General features: G+C 43.9%; 2 pseudogenes; one reads left to right on the top strand and one right to left on the bottom strand.

Moving 5' to 3' along the window:
* Nucleotides 1–788: 788 nt before the first annotated feature.
* Nucleotides 789–9266, bottom strand: LOC150039896 (proteasomal ubiquitin receptor ADRM1 pseudogene; annotated as a pseudogene).
* Nucleotides 9256–10108, top strand: LOC150039895 (AP-1 complex subunit sigma-3 pseudogene; annotated as a pseudogene).
* The last annotated feature ends 514 nt before the right edge of the window (nucleotides 10109–10622 follow it).

Here is a 10622-nt window from a genome sequence, read left to right as displayed (position 1 = left end):
AGCCCTAGCCTTGAGAAAGTCCAAGGACAATGATCAGGTCATGAGTTCAATCCCTGGACTGGCCAAAAAAAGAAAAAAAAAGACACAGCCTGGTGCTGGTGTCTCATGCCTGTAACACCAGCTAGTCCAGTCTGAGGATTCGGTTTACAGCCATCCCAGGCAGGAAAGTTCAGGGGACTCTGACCTCCAATCAAATACTCAGAAAAGGCCAAAAATGGCACTGTGGCTCAAGTGGTAGACTAGGAGCCTTGAGCAAAGGAAGCCCAGGGACGGTACCCAGACCTTGAATTCAAGCCCCATGACTGATGAGAAAATAAGCAATAAATAAATAAATGACACAGTAAAAAAAACAAATACACGTGATTCTGTGTTTACTTTTCATTAAAACATCAAGCAGAAATGAAAGAGATTGCTAATCATTACCTAAAGCATTTTACAAGGTAGGATTTTTAATACATTCCTATAAGGTTAATGAAAGGAATTCTAAAATCTAATAAAAGTTGGTACTCTTGGAGTTTATTAACTAGATCATTCAACCTGGTATCATATAAAGTCTCTCTTTTACTTTAACATAGGAGGTTATTAGCATTATATCATTTCTCTTGTCCACATCCTGATTTTTGTTAGTTCTATTTCTATTCAGTTAAGATATAACAATTTACATTCTTGTATTTGTCCTAATTTTCTTTCTTTTTTTCAGGTAAAAGAAAGGACTTTTATTGGTGAGTTGGAACAGGAAAAGGTATGCAATAAATCACAAATGCCACTACAAGAGTCACGTGACTAAGAATTCAAATTCCTTAAAAGACAGTAAATAACTTAATCTAGACTCATATCTTCCTCTTCATCTTTCTTGTCTTTTGCGTCGCCCTCCTTCTGCTCAGATTTGGCATTGTTCTGCACAGCTTTGGCAAATGCTTCCACATACCCCTTGTTGGCGGCCTTCTCGGCCTCCGCGGGCAGGCCAAACTGGCCCATGAGGGGGCCCAGCTGCCCCGAGGCCAAGGCTGCACTGAAGGTTCCCAGGGCCTGCTGGAACTGGGGCGAGGTCAGCGTGTTCTGGATCTCGTCCGCGGTCTGGGGCAGCGACTCACCCGAGGGTAAGTAGGGCAGGAGGCGCTCCTGGACATCGGCGTTGGCCAGAATGGGGGCAATGATCTCTGGGGTCAGCACGCGGGCCAGGTCCACTTGCTGGCCGCCAGCTGTCCCAGCCGGCACGTTCATGGTAGCCAAAATGCTCTGCAGGTGGCTCAGCTGGATGGGCTGGGTCGGACTGGCTGCCTTACCCGTTCCATTACTTGAACTGGGCTTGGGGCTCGGGCGGGTGGCCGAGGCAGCAGCTGGGGCAGAAGGGGCTGGGAGGGCACGGGCAGAGGAGGTGGTGGAGGATGGGGTGACAGCTGCCGACTGGCTCCAGAGCTGGAGGAAGAACTGCTCGCTGGAGGCCCGCCGCTACCTACAAGACTGGCCAGGCCTGGCCCTGTGAGGGCCCTGAGCCCACCCAGTCCTCCAAGGCTAGCCGGTCGGATGCGCTGCAGGAGTTGGCGGTGACTCATGTTTCCAGCAGGCTCTGCAGGCCACCCTCACCACCCAGGGCCGAGAGCTCGTGGCCACCGCTCCCGCTGGCCCCCAGTGCCCCAGAATCGGGGGTTATTCAGATACTCATTGACTTTCCGGCAGTGCTCCTCGTCCTGGTCAGTCTTGGGCTCCTGCATCCAGAAGAAGAGCCTTTTGGACCCAGCTTTGAACTTGAGCACGTAGACCCTCCCACTGGGGCACTGGGCCACCCGCTTGAACTCGCAGTCGTCAGGGAAGATGATCAGGTCGTCCTCCACGGTCCCTGACGTCCTGTCCTTCCAGCAGAAGTGGAGGAGCGAGTCATCTGTCTGCTGGATTGACAGGAGCCCTTTCCGCTTGTCCGGGGTCACCGTGGTCCCCTTCAGGGTCATCTTCCCTGCCCAGAACTCCACGAGGTACTTGCTGGAGGACCCGCGCGAGCCTGGCACCAGGCTCGGGAACAGGGCGCCCGACGTCGTCATCCTGGTTGCGCCTACGCTTGACCGAGAGGCACGGTCCGGGCTCGCTCTTCCCCGTCCTAATTTTCAGAATTACATGATTAAATCCACATGCTCATTCCAGAATGGCCTATTGATTGACATTCATCCCAACATGCAACTCAGCCCAGAAGTTTACTCTCAAGTTATTGTATATGTTGAGGGAGGCTAAAAGTAAATCCAATAATACACAATGAAATATAAAATTACCAGACTGCCATTGCATAAAACTTTGAGCAAAAGGGAATGAAGTTGAAAAGTGTTACAAGAAACCAAACCACTCTGACAAGTCCATTGTCTCATATGAGAGGGGAAAAAAATCCTTTGCTAGAGAATTATCTTCACCAATGATCTAAAGTTTTTCTCTTTTAATATGTACCTTGATGAGAGGGGAGTGGGAAACAGGGACAAAAACATAAGAAGGAGAAGAAATGCACCCACACCTGACGAATGTAACTGTAACCCCTGTATACATTACCCCAACAATAAATGTTTTTAAAATGTACCTTGATGATTAAAAATTAGATGCCCATTCTCAAGTTAAGAAAATAAACCAGGATAAGAGAATATGAAAAAAAAAGTTACTAGGAAGGGGCCGGAGTGTGGCCTAGTGGTAGAGTGCTTGCCTAGCATGCAGGAAGACACAGGTTCAATTCCTTGCTACCACATACATAGAATAAAGCCAGAAGTGGTGCTGAGGCTCAAGTGGCTCAAGCCTTGAGAAAGTCCAAGGACAGTGCTTAGACCCAGAGCACTGGCCAAAAAAAACAAAAATAAAAAAGTTACTAGGAAGCATACTCGGAGTGTCACAGTGGACACACTAATCAGATCAGGGTGATAGGAAGAAGGGTAAAAGAAAGCATCCCCAATAAACTTAAAGCCAGACTCTGCAGTTCAAGTGTAACTTGAAAAAGGAGCCAGACTTCTTAGACAGAGAAACAAAAACTCCAGTAGAATCTGTTAACCAGTGAATATTGTTTACCTATGAGACAGATCACAGGCAAAAACCCAACAAGAATCTCACAAAACACTGGACCACAGCACTCCTCTCTTAACCACAATGACCCAACATTTGTTGCCCTGGCTACAGAACTCCACTGCCTAGTGAGGAGCAGACAAACAGGGTATTCACACAGAAACAAAGGGATGTTGGACAGAACACAGGAGTTTGCCAGGTCTACAGAGGCAGAGCAGGTTTTTATACAGACTTTAAAAATGAAGCTATAACTGATAGAGGAGCTATGTATTAGAAGGCAGGAAAGACAATTTATCTGAAGGAAACCACAGGCACTCATATCAAAGTTAGTGAAAATAACACATGGAATGGTTTTTGGTCACACTAGGCCAGCTGGCTACTTGCACCCACTACCTGACGAATGTAACTGTAACCCCTCTATACATTACCACAACAATAAATTTTTTCATGTACCTTGATGATTAAAAATTAGATGCCCATTCTCAAATTAAGAAAATAAACCAGGATAAAAGGATATGAAAAAAAAAGTTACTAGGAAGGGGCCGGAGTGTGGCCTAGTGGTAGAGTGCTTGCCTAGCATGCAGAAAGACACAGGTTCAATTCCTTGGCTTCTCAGAAATTAGTCCTTTTTTTTGTTGCCTGGCTGTGGAGGAAAAGGATCTCCTTGAATTGGTGTCTGGGTACAGAAGATTCTTCTGTACTAGAGATGTAGAAATTGAGAGCAAGGAGGAGGAGGGGAAGGTGAGCTGTAGAGCCCATGTCTATTTCCCATAGTTTTATTTGCTCTCTTACCTTTCTAATAACCCTGGCTAAGTTGTCTTCTTGGACCAAAAAAGATACCTGACCACCATCTACCTTCAGCTACATGCCTTTTCTCCTCATCTTTATTAAATAGAGAAAAAAATTCACCCTCACTTTTCATATGCTCCACTGTATTTTCACAAGGTAGTTAAGTGTTGCTGTCTCCCCCTGCCACTCCCCAACTGCATAACCATGATTCAGGGTTTTCTTCCCTTCCAAACGTCTGCTTGTTTCTCTCTAGGAAGTCTACTGACTGTCTACTTTTATGAAGGCAGAGCCCGCATCCCTGTTTTCAGAGCTGATTTCCATAGGTCAGGTTATTTAGGGGCTGCAGGAGTTGAGGTGAGATCAGCACTGCCACCTGGTGGTGAGAGATAAGATTCCAGCCCCCCCCCCCTTTTTTTTGTGGGTCATGGGGCTTGATCTGGCCTGGGCACTGTCCCCGAGCTCTTCAGCTCAAAGCTACCACCCTACCCTTGAGCCAAGTCTCACTTCCATTTTTCTAGATGTTAATTGGAGATAAGTGTCTCAGGTTCTTTTGTGCCCAGGCTGACTTTGAACCTTAATCCTCAGATCTCAGCCTCCTGAGTAGCTAGGATTACAGGCATGAGCCACTGCACCTACACCAGCCTTTTCTGAGGGTGAGGGAGAGGAGTGTGAGGAAAAAGTAGTCTTTTCTGTCAAACTGAAATGCTTTTGTATTGTATATTGATATTTTTTGGTATTATTTGCTTTTTTAAAATATATTTTTATTGTAATTAATAGAAGGGTTACATGATATTTGCCAGATAAATGGTGCATTAATTCCCACACATTGAAACCCTTTCACATGTCATGGTCCCCATTTCCCTTCCCCCCTCTATTATTTGCTTTTTAAAGACTTATTTCTGTGCTGTGTATGACCAGCAGCCATGTGAGGAATGCAAATCTTGTGCCGAAGGAGTTAAAAGAGTGAAATTGCAATTATCAGCTGTGCTGCTGTGACCCACTCGCCAAATTAGGGAGATAAATATTTATCGAAGGAATTCAAAGAATAAAACTGCAACTGCCAAGTGTGTTGCTTGTTAGAGAAATCTTTATCAATGGAATTAAGTCCCCTCCCCCCCACTTTTTTTTTGGCCAGTCCTGGGCTTGAGCTCAGGGCCTGAACCTGTTTTTGGACTTTCTCAAGGCTAGAGTTCTACCACTTGAGCCACAGCACCATATCTAGCTTTTTTCTATGTATGTGGTACCGAGGAATTGAACCCTGGTCTTTGTGCATGCTAGGCAAGCACTCTACCACTAGGCCAAACACACGTGACCCTCCCCTTTTTTTTCTGTGGGTCACGTGGCTTGAACTGTGCCTGGGAACTGTCCCTGAGCTCTTTTCAGCTCAAGGCTTCCATCCTCCCCCTAGGTCTGGGTGGGAGGTGTCCCTGAGCTCTTCAGCTCAAGGCTACCATCCTACCCTTGAACCAAGCACCACTTGTTTTCTAGAGGTTAGTTGGAAATAAGAGTCTCAGGTCCTTTTGTGCCTGGGGTGGCTTTGAACCTTGATTCTCAGATCTCAGCCTCCAGAGTAGCTAGGATTACAGGTGTCAGCCATGTGCCCCAGACCTCCCCCTTTTAAATGGGAGCTTTCTGCTGACTTCATCAACCTCTCTCACTGTGTCTGTCAGCCACTCTGTTCCCAGTTCTGCTTTCAGCCAGCTGTGATGAAAAAAAAATTGTAAACCTTTTAAAAAAACAATCTAACGTTGGTAATCAGTTATATTTAGAATGTGAGCCTAACTCCTTGACAAGGGACAGTTTGGACTGGGATAAAAACCTACTAAACTGCTCTGCCCAGTGTGCCTGCTTAGCTCTGGGTAGAGTGAGGCATTGCACCCTTTTGAGCAAAAGTAAATTGCTTGACAAAATTTGTATCACTTGTGTGTCTATTCATTCCTGACACTGGAGACTTGTACTTTTTTTGTTGTTGTTTTTGCCAGTCCTGGGGCTTGAACTCCCGGGTTTGGGCACTGAACTTGGACTTTCTCAAGGCTAGCACTCTACCATTTGAGACACAGCACCACCTTCTTGGCATTGTATGTGGTACTAAGGAATCAAACTTTGTGCGTGCTAGGCAAGCACTCTAGCACTAGACCATGCTCCCCTCCTGCCCAGAGTTTCTAACAGGAGGGAGGAAAGGCCAGGAGCTGAGGCAATCTTGCACATCTGTTCACTTTTGAGCACTAAGTGGCAAGCAAGAGGGACAGGGCCCAGGCTCAGAAACAGTCTTTCCTGTCCAGTCTTGTTTCTATATTCAGGAAAATCCTTCCTAATGTTGGACCAAAGTCAACTCTAGTAATCAAAGAAATACAGCTGCATTTAGATCTTTCAGGAAATACTAGCTTTCTAAAATAAAAATTAACATGTCAGTTAATTATCGAAAAAAAAGTTACTAGGAAGCAACTCGGAGTGTCACAGTGGACACACTAATCAGATCAGGGTGATAGGAAGAAGGGTAAAAGAAAGCATCCCCAATAAACTTAAAACCAGACTCTGCAGTTCAAGTGTAACTTGAAAAAGGAGCCAGACTTCTTGGACAGAGAAACAAAAACTCCAGTAGAACCTGTTAACCAGTGAATATTGTTTACCTACGAGACAGATCACAGGCAAAAACCCAACAAGAATCTCACAAAACACTGGACCACAGCACTCCTCTCTTAACCACAATGACCCAACATTTGTTGCCCTGGCTACAGAACTCCACTGCCTAGTGAGGAGCAGACAAACAGGGTATTCACACAGAAACAAAGGGACGAAGGACAGAACACAGGAGTTTGCCAGGTCTACAGAGGCAGAGCAGAAGGTTTTTATACAGACTTTAAAAATGAAGCTATAACTGATAGAGGAGCTATGTATTAGAAGGCAGGAAAGACAATGTATCTGAAGGAAACCACAGGCACTCATATCAAGGTTAGTGAAAATAGCACATGGAATGGTTTTTGGTCACACTAGGCCAGCTGGCTACTTGTTGATATCTTCTCTTGGGAAGAAACTATCAAAATCAGGAATCCAGAGCTAAGAATCATGAATCTGACTCTCCTAGTGTAAGAATTGTAGGCGGCGGGTCCTTCTTTCTGTCTGTCTTTGCCCTGCAATACTGAACCTCAGCTACTGCTGAGGAAAGACTTCACAGAGTTACTGGAGCATTTACCCAGCATCCACCGCAGGCCAGGCCGCATGTGAGGCCTGCCCCAGCCACAGGTTGCAAACCTGCAAGCCACCTGCCTTCCAAATCATAGAGAGTGTGTGCATCTATGTCATTCTCAATACTCAGGGCAGCCCTTTTACCTCACCCACCTAACACCTAAAGATAAGTTACACAGAATGCATTCCCAATGATGAGGAGTTAGGAAATCATTCCTTCACTAGTCTGTATGAAATTGATATTAATTATCATCATTCAATTATAATAAACACTGCAGTGAAGTAAACTCTAGTCGTCGTCGTAGATACTTACCAATAGTTGCTTAATTTCATCCCCCACCATCCTCTCCAAATGGGTACAAGAGTAGAATTTCATTATGCTGTGAAAGAGAAATGTAAATCAAATAAACACACACATGAAGAAAATGAAACTGTCCTTAGAAATTTTGTTTCAAGGAAGTATTCATCTCTTTTTTTTTGGAATTTTAAAAATATTTTATTTGAAAATTTTATGCAAATTGAATATTATCTTTTCACTTGGCAATCTTCTTATAATTATATAATATAAAGAAACATGATTATTACTTTCACCACAGCCCATATAAAGTGTATCCCTAAGCCCCTCAGAATTTACCCCAGTGTGCCACATGAAGATGATCATCTTCTGTAGGTGACTCCCAGCACACCTGAGAACCCCTGTGCATAGCCAAGTGTCAAATAGGAATTATCAAGAATATTTGTAAAGCATTTAATGAGGTATGAAAATACTTTTATCCAAAAATAGAATCATAAAAACTTACACAACATGAATTGTTATGAAAAGTAAGTTTTACCAAGTCTTTTAAGTTAAAGGAACTGGGGCCATGGCTTAGTGGTAGAACATCTGCCTGGGAAGTATGAGGCCTCCAGTTCAACCTCAGATCACACACACACACACACACACACACACACACACACACACACACACTCACTCTCATACACTCACTCACACATACACACCCACACAAGTTAAATATACAACTGAATAACATCTAAACAAATTTGATTAAATTTCTATCCGGGGCCATAATTATACTTCTAAATCATTCATTTGAATAACTATTAGAAATTCAAAGCCTAGTGATTACTTCATATACTATCTGAATTATTTCCTTCAAATCAATTGGAATTGGTCAATTTCTCCTCTTGGCTTAGCATTTTCCTCCTAAATATCTTCTGAGTAGGAGCAACGCTATCATTTTCCATTGTATCCTCTAAGAGTCTGCCACATGAGTTCTCCCCAGAGCCCCCAAGCCACGCATGCACTTGTCCTAGGAAACCCTAGAAGGTCCCGTCCCTGACCAGGCCACTCGAGTGACACAATACCTCGAAACTCATGTGCAAGTATCATGGAAAGACATGATGAAGCACCAGGACAACTACCATGACTAATTCCTCATAATATCTCTGATTACATTAATACCTGGTAATGCATAATCTGCAGTATAAAGGTGACACAGATTCACAATGATAATGTCTAGCAGCAATAATAATGTCTTTGGGGGTAGGAAGGGCAGGAAGATAAAAGAAACATGTACTTCCTATATATGCTGCCAAAGTAATCAATGCCCAAAGTAAGAAACAAAACATATTAGATTTACATTCAAAAGCATGTGAAACTTTCTCAAGTAACTATAACTAAGATTGCTTGGAATAGAAGAGATTGTCTTTAAATAGTGGTAGCAATAATAATCGCTGCCATTGTTATGAATCCCTACCACTGAATTGTATTATAGTAAGAGATGTCACAGACATCATTTCTGATGTCTGAAAACCTGGGTAAATAATTTATAGAAAATATAACCCCATAAGAATGTCTTTATATTCAAAGGTTTAAAATTTTTCCATCCCAGCCTAGCTAGCAGCTTTTAAGACATCAAAACTACTGAATATCTATCTCCTCTACCATCTTTGGTTATTCTTCTTTCTTCCAATTCCAAACATACAAATGAATTTAGGACATTCATACGAGATACATTGTCTCTGATCTCTGTAAATATTTTTAAAAGTTCAGCAATATACAGGAACTCAACTGCTAATAATATTTCAAGTTTTACAAACCAAACATTTAGGAAAGGCATTAAAGGCATCAGGTTTACTTCATACTCAAACAGGAGATATTACAGGTGAGGCGGGCGCCTTACCTGGTACCCGAGCGGGCTTGGGCACTCGCGGATCTCGGGGTGCAGGTGGCGGCGGGTCCGGGTCACCATGATACATTTCATCTTGCTGTTCAGTCGACAAGGGAAATTACGGCTACAGAAGTGGTACACCACTCTCCCTGACAAAGAGAGGAAAAAAATAACCCGGGAAATTGTTCAGATTATTCTCTCTCGAGGTCATCGAACAAGCAGTTTCATTGACTGGAAGGAGCTCAAACTTGTTTATAAAAGGTCTGCGAGCTGGGTATCATCTTTAATTTTGAAAAGGCATATTTTATCCTTGATGAGTTTATAATAGGTGGCGAAATTCAGGAAACATCCAAGAAAATAGCTGTCAAAGCCATTGAAGAGTCTGACATGTTACAGGAGGCGAGAGAGAGAGAAAGAGGAGAGAGAGGGAAGACAGTGTAGAGGATGCAATTCCTAGTGTCTCCACTAGGGACAGCAGCTGGTTGAGAAGAGAAGCTCAAATGACAATGGAAGAATCCATGAACAAACCTACAGTTTAACCGACTTGAAGACTCCGAGTGCTGCAAGTGCTGAATTTTAAATCCTCATTGTTTTGTATCCAGTGCAGAGCCATGCCACAAGTAACTTAAAGAAAGGGATTCTTACTTAACTAGCAAATGTTCACGTTGGCTAATATAGTATATTTGAAATGTCTATGTCTATAGTATACTGTATATGATGACTTAATCTGCCTCTGTGTTGGAGATAACTGCTGTATAACTTGGCAGACTGAATAGTGTGTAAAATTTTAAAACTCCATGAGATTATTTGTAAGAAATAATTGCAATATATATTTTTGGAATTTGATTTTCTGAGGGATGAAAAACCATACATACTGTAATAGCTCCTGCTTATGAATACATTGTAAGTATTCATCTCTTAAAGAAAAATAAATACACGTGGTAAATGAGCACAATGTCTTAGATGTGGGAGGCCAACATGTTTCTGAGCTTTGCATCCTATTCAACCATGGACATAGTTATCAAGGGTGTGGTTTCAGTTAATGTTCCACACATCCACGTGCAAAGTGGAGGTTCGGGGCCAGTCCTGGTGCCACGAAGAGGTCGTGGGACTGTTCAGAGGGGAAACCCAGTGGGAGGTTAGGTGACTAGGTCGGCGGAGGAGGATGGAGGGGACAGGCAGGAGGGTTGGGGAGGACGGGACAGGGCTCACCTCCCCTCCAGTCTATTCCCCATCCTAGCCCAGGAGGACCCACGTGGACGGCTCCAGAGGGAGGAAGGGGAGTCCAGGGCGGTGAGGACCCGCACTGTCAGCCATTGAGTCACTGGACCTGAGGAGCCGTTATTTCTGGGTCCTCAGCGGAAGGGGCGGGGAGATCCGGGAGGAGCAGAGTGGACTTCCGGGGTGGGTCCTCCAGGGTCCAGGCCAATCAATTCTCTACCTAAC

This window comes from Megascapheus bottae, unplaced genomic scaffold, assembly GCF_031878675.1.
Source record: "Megascapheus bottae isolate mThoBot1 unplaced genomic scaffold, mThoBot2.hap1 HAP1_SCAFFOLD_208, whole genome shotgun sequence".
Classification (NCBI taxonomy): Eukaryota; Metazoa; Chordata; class Mammalia; order Rodentia; family Geomyidae; genus Megascapheus; species Megascapheus bottae.
The sequence above is the reverse complement of the archived record's forward strand: the minus strand, read 5'-3'. Positions and strand labels throughout refer to the sequence as shown.